We start from the raw sequence: 17058 nt of genomic DNA, 5'->3' as shown, positions 1-17058 counted from the left end.
CTGTGGGGAACGCAGCAGCAATCCTGCACTGGATAGTGCTGTGGGGAACGCAGCAGCAATCCTGCACTGGATAGTGCTGTGGGGAACGCAAGGGTAATCCTGCACTGAATAGTGGTGTGGTGATCCCCAGCAGTAATCCTGCACTGGATAGTGCTGTGGTGCACACCATCTGTAATCCTGCACTGGATAGTGCTGTGGTGAACCCCATCTGTACTCCCGCACTGGATAGTGCTGTGGTAAACTACTGCATGAAAAGGGACCCCCTCTAAAAAATATACTTTGAGGCCAGGGAGAAGAGGGGAAAGGGGACGTAAAACACTAAGAATACTCCCTCATGGCCTACCCATTCATTATATTAAGAGACTTAATCTCTCCTGGGCCATAAATACAACAGTGACACTCAACAATATAATTCTCATTGTTTTTTTATTTTTCCATTTCTCAATATATTTCATAAAATTTCATATTATTTCATTCCGTTTTTTCTTTTCATTGTTTCATATACACAAAATAATTGTATTGTCCATCTCAAAAGACAAAATCAGTTCTATGATAACAATAAATACATATAATACACATATATATACAAAAAAAATCGCTTAAAGAAGACAATAACCCCTGGAGAAACTCATAAACACTCACCAAGCCATTCAAACACATCCACACTCACACAATCTTCAGACAACTGCATCTGAACAAGGGAGGTTGTAAATGACAGAAAACCTCCACGACCAGATTGAGTTCTATGCTCAAAGCACAGGGCTGAACACAGGGTCTACACGCGTTTCGGTGGTGTATGTAGAGTAGTTAGACCACCTTCATCAGGACCTATCCAGATACCCATATAACGATCACAGCACCCAGGGGACCTAAAATAACAATAAGAAAATGTCACTGTTTTATGCCCATACTTTACTTTAGTCATTTCATTGATTGGACCAAGACATCAAAACATAGAAGCCAAACCACCGATTCTTCTCGTTCCCACAGATCCAATGGGAGCAACGAGGCATAAGTATCAACATTTAATAGAAAGTCCAAAATAATCAAAACATAAAATAAAAAAATAAAAGCAAATTGCTCATCATCCACCAGTGTGAGCTTATTTAAAACACCTTCACACTTTAGTGTCAAACCCATAAAAGCATATAAGAAAAAGTGTGTGTCAAAAAGCTTTCCCCTTCATAAAGTGCTCAGAGACATGCAAGGTCGAACTAGTTCATTATAAACCAAATCCTCTCTATTACTTACGAGAGTACTAAAGTTCATGATTCAAATGGCATCTATCCATAAGTTCCACTTAGCAATCCGAGGGCCTTTCTGTTTTTCTAATTGAGTACTGGCGCTTTTAGCTGCACAAATAATAGATTTGATACCATAATCAATTCATAGGTTGAAGAAAACTCTTAGATGATATATCTAAATGACTCCACATATACCCTTACCCGAAACGATGTTGCTTGTTCGGGATGTTATATTTCACTTTACTATATTTATTCATAGAGACCTTAAGATAAGATTAGGGGCATTGATAAGCTGAGTACGCGGGCCCAAGTACTATAACCAAATAAATCCAAAAACGTACACACCATTAAGAATGTTTTAGAACAAATCCGGGATATTTCTCATTATTCCACTTAAAACATCAAGCCAGGTACTCATTTTATCACTTTTTCAACTGGCATCAATGTGGTGCACAACGACCTTCCTTGCTGAAATAGTAAAGAGAGGTAAAATGATGCATGTGATAGTATCAAAATGGTGACACCATATTTCTATAATACCTCAATATCCAAATATATAGCACATGGGAGATTGACACCATGTAAAAAGATGTTTTATCCGCCTCACTGCCCCTAGCCCTGGGAATATCTACCCTCAATCAACACTACCCTAGCCCATGTATACGTCATTCCCCAAACCAAGGACTCCCAAGACATAATAGGTCCTCGTGATAATTAAGAGTCCTATACTCAAAACTTGTCGGAAATAAACGTACCACAGAAAAACACGCCTCCACCCTACATCAATATCGATATAGGCGTTCACCGAACTTCTACCCCAATTATTTCCAACTAGGAATTTAAACACGAACTTCCTTTAGCATAGATACCGTCCATTCGGGCAGCCTACGCATATCATGACCATTTTCAATGCCGTCCAACACCGACTCCACACTATGTACTCACCCGTTACAATGAATTCCCGCTTCTTTCACGGAACACTCCACAATATGCAATCCAGTATGTCCCTTTCACACCAAGACGCAAAGTTTAAATAGCTACTACCTGATTAGAGAAGCGTGCGAAAACTGACGCTGCATGAAAACAACATAGCGTTGCAATCATAGCCATAGAAATAAGACTGCAAGAGTACTACAAGGCAAACGCCAGCTTCTTTTGCATATTTAATAATAGTCAATATTCCACCTTCTAGTGTGTGCCTTTTAAATCAAAACGCAAAGTTTAAATGATTCATGCCCGATAGAATTAAACGCGCAAAACCTGGCGCTGTATACAAGTAACACAGAGTGGCAGTCATAACCATAGAGAGGGGACTACAATAATACTGAGCGGTGAATGCCATCTTAAGTTGCATTTTTCCAATAGGAACGGCGATAGTAAAAAATGTCATGGACAATTACGCAGGAGTTCATAACAATATAATATAGAGAAAAAACAAACCGCAATATTGGGTGCTATAGGTGCCAGAAAAAAGGGCTTAGGTGGGTCAGGTAAAACCATGAATACCCTGAAGTTCTATTTCTCTATTATACATGAACATTTCAATAAATGTGTCTTTTCCCCAGGATTCAAAAACCTCAAAAGTAAGTGACCAGCATGTCTTAAAATCCCAAATGTCTCACCCTGGCATTAGATTTGTCTCATCCACAACAAATGTCCTTTTTCATATATTTTTAATTCCATGTCGAGGTATATATTCAGCCCCACAATGGAATACCAGTCTTGTATTGTCAAATCAGTTACAGTCCTGGCAGTTCCTTATCCCGGTGCAAAATGGTCACTCAGAGCCCTGAGTGACTCCTATATCTCCGGGCCAGACAAGATTCAGATAAACCTACACTTTTTGTCATTACAACAACTCTTAGTAAAAAGAACCGCAAGCCTACAGCTATGGACAAAGTCCAAGTTACGTAACATGCCACACTATATCTTCATTCAGGCCCTTCTTAACACTATTCAAATGAAAAATCCAAAAGGTTTTGCGCTTCTTCCGTGTTAGTTCTGTTGGTAAACCTGCTTTACTCTGCATCTTCTCTATAATACACCATCTCACATCTTTTTCTGAGTGATGGTAGTTTGATGGTGAGTACTAGGGGCCTTGTTTCTTGTGTGGACCAAAAGATCTCGCAAATTTCGATTTCTTCTGTATGTCACTAGTGGTTGCTGAAGTTGAATCCCGTTCTCATCTGTATTAAGGATTCTCCAGTTCTTATTAATCACATTTTTTATTTTATTATTCAAACAAGAATGATTAATTACACATGTGATCTGATCTCGTTGTACACGTCTACTCTCTTGTAATAGAGCGTCTCGGTCATAATATTTCGCTCTCTTATATGCATGTCTAACAAGGCGATGTGGATAACCCCGAGCTAATAGACGTTTCTTAAGGGCATCTCCATGTTTGTGGAAGTCCTCCATATTCGTACAATTACGACGGACATGAAGGAATTCCCCAAAAGGGATTGGGTCCTTCTGACAAGTGGGATGGAAACTCTCATACTGGAGTATCGTATTTTTAGCTGTCAATTTCCTAAATAGGCTACCCATCTGTGCTCCTCCACTGGATAGTGCTGTTATGAACCCCAACAGCAGTCCTGCACTGGATAGTGCCACAGAGAACCCCACCCGTAATCCTGCTCGGAATAGTGTTACAGAGAACCAACAGTAATCCTGCACTGGATAGGGCTGTGGTGAACGCCAACAGTAGTCCTGCACTGGATAGGGCTGTGGTGAACCCCAATAGTAATCCTGCACTGGATAGGGCTGTGGTGAACGCCAACAATAATCCTGCACTGGATAGGGCTGTGGTGAACCCCAACAGTAATCCTGCACTGGATAGGGCTGTGGTGAACCCCAATAGTAATCCTGCACTGGATAGGGCTGTGGTGAACCCCAACAGTAATCCTGCACTGGATAGTGCTGTGGGGAATGCAACAGTAATCCTGCACTGAATAGAGTTAGAGAACCAACAGTAATCCTCCACAGGATAGTGCAGTGGTGAACCCAACCAGTAATCCTGCACTGGATAGGGCTGTGGTGAACACCAACAGTAGTCCTGCACCGAATAGGGCTGTGGTGAATGCTAACAGTAGTCCTGCACTGGATAGGGCTGTGGTGAACACCAACAGTAATCCTACACTGGATAGGGCTGTGGTGAACACCATCTGCACTCCTACACTGGATAGTACTGTTGTAAACCCCATCTGTTCTCTGGCCCTTGATAGTGCTGTGGTGAACCCCAACAGCAATCCTGCACTAGATAGTTTTACAGGGAACCAACAGTAATCCTGCACTAGATAGTGAGGTTATGAACCCCAACAGCAATCCTGCACTGGATAGTGCCACAGAGAACCCCACCCGTAATCCTGCACGGAATAGTGTTACAGAGAACCAACAGTAATCCTGCACTGGATAGGGCTGTGGTGAACGCCAACAGTAATCCTGCACTGGATAGGGCTGTGGTGAACGCCAACAGTAATCCTGCACTGGATAGGGCTGTGGTGAACGCCAACGCTGTGGGAGGGATGATCGAGGTTCATCAACCTACAGGTCTTCCTGGGATTCTACGAGCATCTTTACCTTCTTCATGTGATCAGGGCCTGGGAGGTGGTATCGAGGTTCATCAACCTACAGGTCTTCCTGAGGTTCTACGAGCATCTTTACCTTCTTCATGGGATCAGGGCCTGGGAGGTGGTATCGAGGTTCATCAACCTACAGGTCTTCCTGGGGTTCTATGAGCATCTTTACCTTCTTCATGTGATCAGTGCCAGTGAGGGAGTATCGAGGTTCATCACCCTAAGGGTCTTGATGGAGTTTTACCATCGTCTTTACCATCTTCATGTGATCAGGGCCTAGGAGGGCATATCGAGGTTCATCAACCTACAGGTCTTCCTGGGGTTCTACAAGCATCTTTACCTTCTTGATGTGATCAGGGCCTCGGAGAGACTATCGAGGTTCATCAACCTACAGGTCTTCCTGGGGTTCTACGAGCATCTTTACCTTCTTGATGTGATCAGAGCCTGAGAGGGAGTATCGAGGATCATCAACCTACACCTCTTCCTGGGGTTCTACGAGCATCTTTACCTTCTCCATGTGATCAGTGCCAGTGAGGGAGTATTGAGGTTCATCACCCTACGGGTCTTGATGGAGTTTTACCATCTTCTTTACCTTCTTCGTGTGATCAGGGCCTAGGAGGGAGTATCGAGGTTCAACAACCTACAGCTCTTCCTGGGGTTCTACGAGCATCTTTACCTTCTTAATGGGATCAGGGCCTGGGAGGGACTATCGAGGTTCATCAACCTACAGGTCTTCCTGGAGTTCTGTGAGCATCTTTACCTTCTTCATGGGATCAGGGCCTGGGAGGGAGTATCGAGGTTCATCAACCTACAGGTCTTCCTGCAGTTCTGTGAGCATCTTTACCTTCTTCATGGGATCAGGGCCTGGGAGGGAGTATCGAGGTTCATCAACCTACAGGTCTTCCTGAGGTTCTACGAGCATCTTTACCTTCTTCATGGGATCAGGGCCTGGGAGGGAGTATAGAGGTTCATCAACCTACAGGTCTTCCTGGGATTCTACGAGCATCTTTACCTTCTTCATGTGATCAGGGCCTGGGAGGTAGTATCGAGGTTCATCAACCTACAGGTCTTCCTGAGGTTCTACGAGCATCTTTACCTTCTTCATGGGATCAGGGCCTGGGAGGTGGTATCGAGGTTCATCAACCTACAGGTCTTCCTGGGGTTCTATGAGCATCTTTACCTTCTTCATGTGATCAGTGCCAGTGAGGGAGTATCGAGGTTCATCACCCTAAGGGTCTTGATGGAGTTTTACCATCGTCTTTACCATCTTCATGTGATCAGGGCCTAGGAGGGCATATCGAGGTTCATCAACCTACAGGTCTTCCTGGGGTTCTACAAGCATCTTTACCTTCTTGATGTGATCAGGGCCTCGGAGGGACTATCGAGGTTCATCAACCTACAGGTCTTCCTGGGGTTCTACGAGCATCTTTACCTTCTTGATGTGATCAGGGCCTGAGAGGGAGTATCGAGGATCATCAACCTACACCTCTTCCTGGGGTTCTACGAGCATCTTTACCTTCTCCATGTGATCAGTGCCAGTGAGGGAGTATTGAGGTTCATCACCCTACGGGTCTTGATGGAGTTTTACCATCTTCTTTACCTTCTTCGTGTGATCAGGGCCTAGGAGGGAGTATCGAGGTTCAACAACCTACAGCTCTTCCTGGGGTTCTACGAGCATCTTTACCTTCTTAATGGGATCAGGGCCTGGGAGGGACTATCGAGGTTCATCAACCTACAGGTCTTCCTGGAGTTCTGTGAGCATCTTTACCTTCTTCATGGGATCAGGGCCTGGGAGGGAGTATCGAGGTTCATCAACCTACAGGTCTTCCTGCAGTTCTGTGAGCATCTTTACCTTCTTCATGGGATCAGGGCCTGGGAGGGAGTATCGAGGTTCATCAACCTACAGGTCTTCCTGAGGTTCTACGAGCATCTTTACCTTCTTCATGGGATCAGGGCCTGGGAGGGAGTATAGAGGTTCATCAACCTACAGGTCTTCCTGGGATTCTACGAGCATCTTTACCTTCTTCATGTGATCAGGGCCTGGGAGGTAGTATCGAGGTTCATCAACCTACAGGTCTTCCTGAGGTTCTACGAGCATCTTTACCTTCTTCATGGGATCAGGGCCTGGGAGGTGGTATCGAGGTTCATCAACCTACAGGTCTTCCTGGGGTTCTATGAGCATCTTTACCTTCTTCATGTGATCAGTGCCAGTGAGGGAGTATCGAGGTTCATCACCCTAAGGGTCTTGATGGAGTTTTACCATCGTCTTTACCTTCTTCATGTGATCAGGGCCTGGGAGGGACTATCGAGGTTCATCAACCTACAGGTCTTCCTGGAGTTCTGTGAGCATCTTTACCTTCTTCATGGGATCAGGGCCTGGGAGGGAGTATCGAGGTTCATCAACCTACAGGTCTTCCTGGAGTTCTGTGAGCATCTTTACCTTCTTCATGGGATCAGGGCCTGGGAGGGAGTATCGAGGTTCATCAACCTACAGGTCTTCCTGAGGTTCTACGAGCATCTTTACCTTCTTCATGGGATCAGGGCCTGGGAGGGAGTATCGAGGTTCATCAACCTACAGGTCTTCCTGGGATTCTACGAGCATCTTTACCTTCTTCATGTGATCAGGGCCTGGGAGGTAGTATCGAGGTTCATCAACCTACAGGTCTTCCTGAGGTTCTACGAGCATCTTTACCTTCTTCATGGGATCAGGGCCTGGGAGGTGGTATCGAGGTTCATCAACCTACAGGTCGTCCTGGAGTTTTGTGAGCATCTTTACCTTCTTCATGGGATCAGGGCCTGGGAGGGAGTATCGAGGTTCATCAACCTACAGGTCTTCCTGGGGTTCTACGAGCATCTTTACCTTCTTCATGGCATCAGGGCTTAGGAGGGCATATCGTGGTTCTTCACTCGACGGGTCTCGCTGGAGTTTTACCATTGTATTTACCTTCTTCATGTGATCAGGGCCTGGGAGGGAGTATCGAGGTTCATCACCCTTCGGGTCTTGCTGGAGTTCTACAACGTCTTTACCCTCTTTTTTTTTTTGTTTACATTTGTTTTTATTATTATTGTGAAAACAACATTTCCTTTTTCATAACATCCGGTATTTCTGCAATGCAGAACAATCAATATATTAATACTGTATAAACAATGCAGTTGTGACATTGTACATCTCAGCCATTATCAGAGATTTTCAAGTCCAGTGCGCTATCAGCTGGCATAATGTCGTGGCATTCAGAACTCAACCATAATCAACATAGCATTGACATAACATAACATCTACCCTTCCCCTTGGATCGTCTACATTATGCTTGTGCATCACCTCGTGTATCACGTCTGGTGCTACTTCATATCTTTGAAATGTGCCAGCCACCAAGCTTTGCTCTTTCAGTATGTGAATTCAATCTCATATGTCTGCCAATGCCCAGAGTCCTGATCAATGTGTCTTTTGGGGCCTGAATATTTGCCGTTCATTCTGCTGACTGCCCCTCATCACTCTCAAGAGTGACCGCTAGCGTCTCAAATGTCTCTGCCAGGCCGTGCGGAAGTCTGATAAAATTGCGTCCCACGCGGTTGCCGATGGCTGCTTTCCCAGCGCGATACTTTCCGCTTGTGCCCAGCATAATAGGGATTAATACCAGGCCATTGTTGCTGGGGGGCAGTGGACTTCCAGCTGCACGTAAGTAATCGCTTGGCCACTATTAGGCCCAGGTCTATATATCTAGACGGCACTTAATATTTTTTTGATCTTTGATACAGACCCAGTATGCATTTTTCCCATGTCCAGTCCAATGCTCGTTCCGTGCACTGGGTCAAGCACCTAATGACCATCCCCAATATGTATGTATAGCTTTACATGACCACAGCATATGCAATAGATCTGCGCCTGCCTCGTCACACCTCGTGCATTTGGCATCTGCGCGGACAAAATATTTGTTTATTTTTTCCCACGTCAAATAGGCCCTATGTGTTATATAATATTGGATGAGTCAAAATCTAGCATTGCGGGGGATCCATATGGGGCTTCCAAGTATACTTTCCCACTCCCGTTCTGTGCTGGGTCGCTGTAGGTCTGTGTCTCAATGGGCACGTAAGGAGAGTAATTGTGGTGCCGTGTGGGTTGTGAGGGATTCTGCAAACCATCCTGTGCCACATTCCCCTACGATGCGCGCAGCGTGCGTGTCACTGCGGCGTGACGCAGGAACTGGCTCTGTGGTAGGCCCGAGCTTTCAGCCAGATACTCAAATGGGATAAGTGACCCATCATTGTATATATCACCTAATGTTTGAATGCCTGCCTCCTCCAAGTGTATAAGTTTTATTCTAGATATTGCTTGGTGTCACCTGGGTGTGCCCAGTATGGGAAGAGACTATACGTATGGTGGTGTCAGATGTGTGACGCGAAGACTGCAGCGGTGGCATTGATATGCAACCCTCACCAGTAGTTGTGTAGGTGTATTACCCTTCCTGCTGGGGTGGAACAAACGGGCACATGCCTCAAGCTAGGCAATTACGCTTCCTTAATAGCGATTATTAAGGGATCGCTATTAAGGAATCGCCATTGCCTATGCATGTAGGGTTTGCAAAAATATTTGTGATACCTACACATTCCTTAATTGCGAATCCCAAATTGCGATTCGCAATTAAGGAATGCCTTCCCATTCATTCCTATGGGCCTATAGGTACTATAGGTACTCGCAAATTACGAATGCAATTTGAAGGGTGCTAGGGGGCCTTAAAGCCACCCTGCTGCACCCCCAAATTTGCATGTATGCTCATGTGGCGCACACATATGCCCTAAGGGCATATGTGTGTGCCATATGGCACTCTGAAAAATGCATTTTTGTGCAATTTTCAACTTATTTTCAAATTACCATCAACTTGCAGTTGATGGTAATTAGCGTTTCCTAAATGCAAAGACGCATTTAGGAAAGGCTTTGAGGCATCCCAAATAGGGATTCACAATTTGCGATTCCCTAAAAGCATTCGCAATTTAGGTAATCGCAAAATTTGCAATTACCTATATTGCGAATGGGTTTTTAGTTTGATGCATCGGAAATGGCCTTTTACCGGCTGCAAACGGCCCGATTCTGGGAATCGGCCCGTTTGCGGCCGGTAAAATGCTTGATGCATGTGCAGGAAAGTCACTATCTGGTGCTGAGTGGGTCCAGGCGTCTGTGTTGCTGTGTCCTCAAGTTGACACGCACTTAGCCACCGGCCACCCACTGAAGCTGCGCAACTAAGTAATAGTGCTCTATATTGGCCAGCGAAAGGCCTCCGTGGGCAGACGGAGGGTACATTTTGGCCAGTGCTACTCTACTTCGCGACCCGTGCCAAATGAACTGCTGCATATCTGATTCCATGCCTTTAAACAACGGTGGTCTGAGGTATAGCAGTAAATTCGTGAAGTGGTAAAGGAGGAGCGGTAGTTGCCATTTTACAGGCCTGCCGCTGATGAGTAATTGCGGGTCTGGGATAGATTCCGCAAAGGGGTATAGACACAATTTTTATCAATTCACCTTTAGTCCTGATACTGAGGCAAATCCAGACTGCGTGTTCTCAATCGTCGCACATGACTGCCCAACATCCCTGAGGTATATCAGCAGGTCATCTGCGTATAACAAGACTGCATGTGTGCCGTCTCCCTGAGGGATTCCCCATTCATCTTGGGTATTGCGTAGTGCCTCAGCCAGCGGTTCAACAGCCAACGCAAATAGCAACAGGGAGAGCGGGCAGCCCTGTCTTGTCCCACACTCAATAGGGACTTGTTCCGATACATAGGGACCTGTCTTGAACCAGGCCACTGGGCACGTATATAATAGCTTAACGAGACCCAAGAACACATCACCCAAGGCATATTTATGCAACACCGCAAATAAGAACCTCCATTCTAGGGTGTCAAATGCCTTCTCCAGGTCCATAACCAGACACCCAGCATGCGCCCAGTTGTCCCTGGAGTAATGCGCAACCCAGAAGAACCACCGCAGATTTAATTACGATCTGCGGGCCGGCACAAAACCATTCTGATCTGCGTGCACTAGCTGCGGCACCAGCAGGGCCAAGCTGTTCGCCAGTATTTTAGCTAGCACCTTATAATCTGTAGTAAGTAGTGCTAGTGGACAATACAACCCTATCAGTTCCACATCCCTGTTAGGCTTGGGCAGGGACACCAGCAGAGATTCACGAAGCGTACCCGGTAGGATGCCTGTTTCTTGCGCATTCTGATACATTGTAAGAAGGCGCCAGGGCCTGCATGCTTTGTAGTATTCGGCCGCTATGCCCGTGGCCAATAAACGTATAGCAACAGCATGAGCGGCTTGTTCAGCTCGTCTCTTTGCTCTGCTGTAACTTGGTGTAGGGTTAAGGAAGTGAGAAAGGAGTCTATTTCCACTGGTTCTGGGCGGGTCAATGATTGGTATACTTTGGTGTAGTGCGTGGTGAATTCACCTTGGATGTCATGTTGCATAGTGAGTATTGGCCCAGCTGCAGAGCGCAACCTCAGCACTGGCACCTGCGCATAAAATTGCCGGATCATATGTGCCAACAATCTGCCTGCTCTGTCCGCTGCCGCATGAGTGCGTGCGGCGTGTGATGCGTAATTCAAACAGCGCAACTGTTCTAGCACTTCAGCATGCTGTTGACGGCGCACGTCTATATCTGGCTGCACAACGCTACTTTGCGCTAATTCAGCTTCAAGTCAGGTCAGGTTGTCTTCAATGCGTTTTACTTCACAGTCTAATTGTTTCCTGAAGCATCAGCTCAACCCCGTGCACCGCTCTCTGACCACTACCTTGCCTGCATCCCATAGAATACCCGTTTCTGCAACTGACCCCGCATTGATTTCAAAATACGTTACTATTGCCATGCCTACATCTTCTCTGAACGGGGGATCTTCCAATGCCCGAGGTTGAAGCCTCCATAGGCGGCTGATGGGACCCCCATCTTCTCCCTGCAGTGTCATATGTGGCTTATGGTCTGAGTGCGTTTTGCCAAAATAATCGCACTGAGGCACTTTGCTAATATCGACACACTTGCAGCAAAACCATCGATTCGGACATGTAGCCCGTGTGGGTGTCAGTAATAAGAGTACAGTTGTGTCTGTGAATTAAGGGCCCTCCACACATCTGTCAGATCCCAGTGGCACAACCACTCTCATAGGTGCCTAGTGTTGGATGTTGCTACTGTTTGCGGCAGTGGTGGAAATGACCTATCAAGTGTTGTGTCCAAGACTGAGTTAAAGTCACCCCCCAGCAGCCAGGCAACTTCACACCAGCGTTCGAGGAGGTCTTTCCGCGTGTGCCCTGCTCCCTGGGGCATATATGGACCCTAACACTACGTGCGTCTCATTGAGGCGGCCAGACCCACATTAGGGCCAAAATCACAATGGATGGTTTCAGTTCCTACAGGTAAAGGGATTGACAGCCAACCGTTATGTGCTGTTATGAGAATAGGGGATGTCTCCATAGGATCGGTGAGTATGCGAAGAGGAGGATAGGTACTCCTTTGTGTGGTACGTAGTGCCCTCACACACCCTTTCGAGTGTATAGCATCATCATCGGGCAATATTGCTCCTCGTGGGGGTGGCGCTGCAGTCCCTCACGGGCCCCGAGGGGCTCTCTAGCGGAGATCTTTTAGGAGTTGCCGCAGTTGTGACTGGGGGTGTGTGGGAAGGAAGTGCTCGTGAGTGCAGTTTAAAATGGGTCAGGAGGCCCTGACAACTTTATTAGTAGGACCCCTGATCCTAAATAAAAATCCACGGGGATGAAGATGCACAATAGTGCCGTTAGGAGAGGGGAAACAAGACCAAATAGATTCCCACTTCTCTCAACCCGTGTGGTGTGTAATAAAGTGTGGATTTAAAAGGGGGTCGACATGTTTTGCGCTATAATTTGGTCCCTAAAGGATCCCAGAGCGCTTCATCAGGACCAGGTGGAGAATAGAGAAAAGGAATCAGGAAAAAGACACCCTGTATTCCTTAATATATCCTAATTAAGGTATGTTGATAATTATTATCTTAGGACCTGTTATTATACAGACTTCCTAAATCACAGCCTAAAGAGGAGACAAAAACGGGGAGGGGGGAAGAGAAAACAAAAAAGGAGCCCAGTGACATATCTATTACATATGGTACTGTAGAAAAAGCTCAAATCACATGTGCACAGTATGTGCCCAAGTGCTGGATGCAGGAGACTAGTCACGCGCGAGTTCTGTGCAACATGCATCACTAAAAAAGGTGCTGTGGGGTGCCTTGACGACAGAGAGCGGTAGTATAATAATTGTTCAACTGTGACGAGATTTCGCAAAGTGAACTACGCCGCCTCGGGGTGACAGTGACTGACTGGTGTACAGATGGAGGGAAGTTTTTAACTGTAGATGGTAGCTAAAGGGGTGGTGGGTACCTACCACCTTGTGCAATTCCATGACATAGGAACACCATTACTGAGCACATTAATCGCTGAAGGAGACGCGATGGAGTGGCGCTAGTACATCTCCAAACCCCAACAAAACTAGAGATGGGGCCGGCATGCCTAGAGTATGACAACAAGGGTGAGTCCAACTAGCGCGAGTGCATTACAAAAAATATATTGACGTAGCGTCAGGTGAACAGTTTTACTGCAGTAACCAAAGTTAATTGGAACGGCATGCCTGGAGTCCGACAACTAGCGTGAGTGCATAAAAACTGACATAGCATCAGATAAACGGGTATATCCAGTAACCTGAGTGGAATGGAACATATATTAAAAACAAGCGTGTTGACACACGTAAACAGAAAGCATACCCTCCCTGGATCGGAAAAGGGCTCCGTCGGATGTACCACGGAGTGAGGCTATGAAAAACAAGTAAATAACCACATTACAAGAAGAGACACAGGTGTTGTCGTCAGGAACACAAACAACGCCTACTGGAGAAAGGAAGGTCTACTTACTAGAGATAACGCCTCACGTCTCGGGAAACCTACCCGTCCTGCGGTACTGCCGGTAGCATATTGAACCGGGAGGGAGGTCTCCATAAGTACCGCTCTCGGCTTGATTGTAGGCTGGGGCGGTGACGTCATCACGCTACGTGTGGGGAGTAAGTGAGCCTATTCAGGAGAGGGGCGGCCATCTTTGAATGGTCAACGGGAGTTACAAGCGTTGGGATAACACTGTGTATCCTTATTGTTGTCCTTTGCCAGATCGAATAAAACCTCAACCATGGATAGGAACAACAGTAAGTTTCTAACCTTGTAAAAAGAATCAGTCTCGGGAAATGTGAGGGGCGGGACCTAGAGGCAGTCAACACGGAGAGTTTATGTTAAATAACTGAGTACGCAGCATTCATACCACAGATAGAGTTTTTCAGCACAGGAAGGCATGGTGTGATGTCCTTACCCATTCCTCATAAGTGCCAAGGTAGTGTGTAGGCGCCTGCGCTTAACTAAGTGTGGAGAGGTGAAGAAGAATGTGTAATCATCCACATGTTGAGATCTGGTGGAGTTCCCACGGGGCGGATGTTTTTATACAGTACCGCTAAAGGTATTGTGGAATGTAGTGCATGATTCCTTGTGAGACTTGAGACAGTTGGTGCTCTTTACTAATAGCTGTGGATGATAGTATGATTCATAGTCTCGGGTGGGTTATGCAATGAGATGTGCGTGCTTTGTAAGGTTCATACAATACATCAAACAGGGTGTCTGGGATTAATGAGATAGATCAACCCAGGGTATATCTTCGTTCAGTCCACATTTGTTACTCCTAAGTTTGAACACCCATCGTTGTTCCTGTTTGAATAGTGTGGTGGCTGTCCACTGGGAGTTGGATTCGATGATAGTCCAATGCAAACTTTCTGGAGGGTGGTTCTTTTCCAGAAAGTGGCTTTGCAATCTTGTAGCTGTACGTTTGCACCGGATAGTGCTCTTATGTTCACCGATTCGAACCTTCACTGGTCTGGCAGTCATGCCAATGTACCGTGAGCCACAGGGACAGGTAATAAGGTATACGCAGTTCTTTGTGTTGCAGTTGGTGTGCCGTGTCTGTTTCCAGAGCCTGGGGAGTCCCAAGTCGAGTTCCTTAGTGGCGCTTGTCTGGGGGCATGCTGCACATGAGCCACATGGATAATGACCAACCACAGGTGGTAAATTCCATAGTGTGGGTTGAGTCTGAGTAGTTTTTTTAGGACGTGTGTGTACTAACATGTCCTTAAGATTCTGGGTTCTCTTGAAGGCAAAGAGTGGTTTGGGACCAGGTTGGAACTGTCCAGTTTCAAGGATCTTCCAATTCTTTTTGATGATTTTCTGAATCTTATTTGAGTTGGGTGTGTAAGATGTAACACACGTTAGAATGTCTGTGGTGGTTCTTTCTTTTATTTCTAGTAGGGCTTCCCTGTGATTGTTCCTAGCTCGTTTGCGGGCTTGTTTCACGATTCTTTTAGGATATTCTCTTTTGATCAGATTCTCAGTTAGAGTGTCTGCCTCTCTTTCATATTCTGTGATAGTATTACAGTTACGTCGTAATCGAAGAAACTGGCCCACCGGTAAGTTGTTTCTTAAAGACTTCGGGTGGTGGCTTTGGAACAAGAGGAGACTATTCCTGTCAGTCGGTTTTTTGTAGTTGGTGGTCATAAGAGACCCATCTTTCAGAGATATGAGAAGGTCTAGGAAAGGAATGGACTCCGATGACAGGGTGCCTACAAAATTTAGGAATGGGTTAAGGGTGTTGATCCATGTGAAGAAAGCTCGACATGTCTCTTCGTCTCCTTTCCAGAAGATGATGATGTCGTCAATGTACCTGAGCCATATTAGAATATTATTGGTGTAAGGGTTGGTGTCTGTCAGGATATGTTCTTCTTCGAAGTCCGCCATGTACAGACAGGCCAGACTCGGCGCGAAGGTGCTCCCCATGCTGGTGCCCTGGACCTGATGGTAAAGTTGTTCTTCAAAAGCAAAGTAGTTCTCTTTCAATGCTATTGTGGCGCAGTCACAGATGAAGGTGACCGGTGTCTCGGATGGCCATGGGATCACGTTACGGAGAACCTTGTCCAAGACTGTAAGTGTGGCATCTTGTGGAATGTTCGTATATAAAGCCTCCACGTCTAAGGTGACTAGGAGGGTTATAGATTCCGGTGCTCCAAATTGTTCAATGAGGTTCAGAACTTCTGTTGTGTCTCTCAAGTAGGTAGGGGTCTTAGTTACCAAAGGGCGTAAGAATACATCGCAGAATTTGCTAAGTGGTTCTAACAGGGAATCAATCCCAGATACAATGGGCCTTCCAGGTGGGGGGGTAATCCCCTTATGAATTTTAGGTAGACAGTAGAAGTACGGAGTGCGGGGGTTCTTGTTCATAAGGAATGAGGCCTCATCCTTGGTTATCCACCCTCCTGCCTCTACTTCCACAATCAAGTGCTGTATCTTGGTGGAGAGACGTGTAGTCGGATCTACTTCGATTGGTTCATAGTACCTAGTGTCGGATAGTTGTCGTAGGCATTCGTCATCGTAGGTAACCTTATCCTGAATGACTATGGCACCACCTTTGTCAGCTGGCTTCAGGACGATGGTTCCGTCCTCTGTCAGATTTTTTAGAAGAAGTCTTTCATCTTTGGAAAGATTGTTGAAGGGGCGAGTAGTGGTAATATTCTCCACCTCTTTCAAAACGGCCTGTTCAAAAGTCAGTACCTCATTCAGTGTCATTGCTGAGGTAGGAGTAAATCTAGATTTATTCTTGAGACCTGAGCCGACAGGTGTGGTCTCTGGTTTGTCTTGAAAAAATGCTCTTAGGCGCACCTTGCGAAAGAATTGATGGAGTTCTTGATGTAAGATAAAGTCGTCTTCCTTAGGTGTTGGTACAAATCCTAGACCTTTCTCCAGAAGGCTATTCTCACCTTCAGTAATGGGTCTCGAGGATAAGTTCACCACTAGGGTCTTGTTGTCTTGCTTCGTAAGACCATCGGTTCCGGATCCTGCCAGTGGACGGTCTTGTTTCCTCCTCTTCTTTTGCCTCTGCCTCTGCCCCTCCCTCTGTTGAAAAAAGGGGGGGGAGGGTTCTGATATTGTTGGTAGTTATGTGTCGGGTTTTGTCCCATTGGGCCGTTCCATATGGGTTGAGGACCCATCCATGGTCCTTGATACATTGGCGTATGGAATGGATGTGCGGGGAAGCCGTGGAACAACGGTGGTGGTGGAGGTTGGTGCCTGTAGCCGCCTCTTGGTTTTTGATGTCTATTCTCATAGTTGGACTCATTGCTCGAGGAGCCAGAGCTTCCAGA

The 17058-nt window shown here is 46.1% G+C and overlaps 1 protein-coding gene and 1 long non-coding RNA gene across 6 annotated transcripts in view; one reads left to right on the top strand and one right to left on the bottom strand.

Moving 5' to 3' along the window:
* The window catches only part of AGBL2 (AGBL carboxypeptidase 2), a 1238365-nt gene that overhangs the window by 488315 nt on the left and 732992 nt on the right, over window positions 1-17058 (top strand). The window lies entirely within an intron of this gene.
* LOC146859585 (uncharacterized) lies at window positions 439-2532 on the bottom strand. The gene is made up of 4 exons (XR_014979037.1): window positions 2190-2532; window positions 1446-1712; window positions 1252-1352; window positions 439-869 (listed from the first exon to the last, which is right to left on the bottom strand). It is a non-coding gene; the product is annotated as an uncharacterized LOC146859585 (long non-coding RNA).

This window comes from Triturus cristatus, chromosome 3_1, assembly GCF_964204655.1.
Source record: "Triturus cristatus chromosome 3_1, aTriCri1.1, whole genome shotgun sequence".
NCBI lineage: Eukaryota > Metazoa > Chordata > Amphibia > Caudata > Salamandridae > Triturus > Triturus cristatus.
The sequence above is the reverse complement of the archived record's forward strand: the minus strand, read 5'-3'. Positions and strand labels throughout refer to the sequence as shown.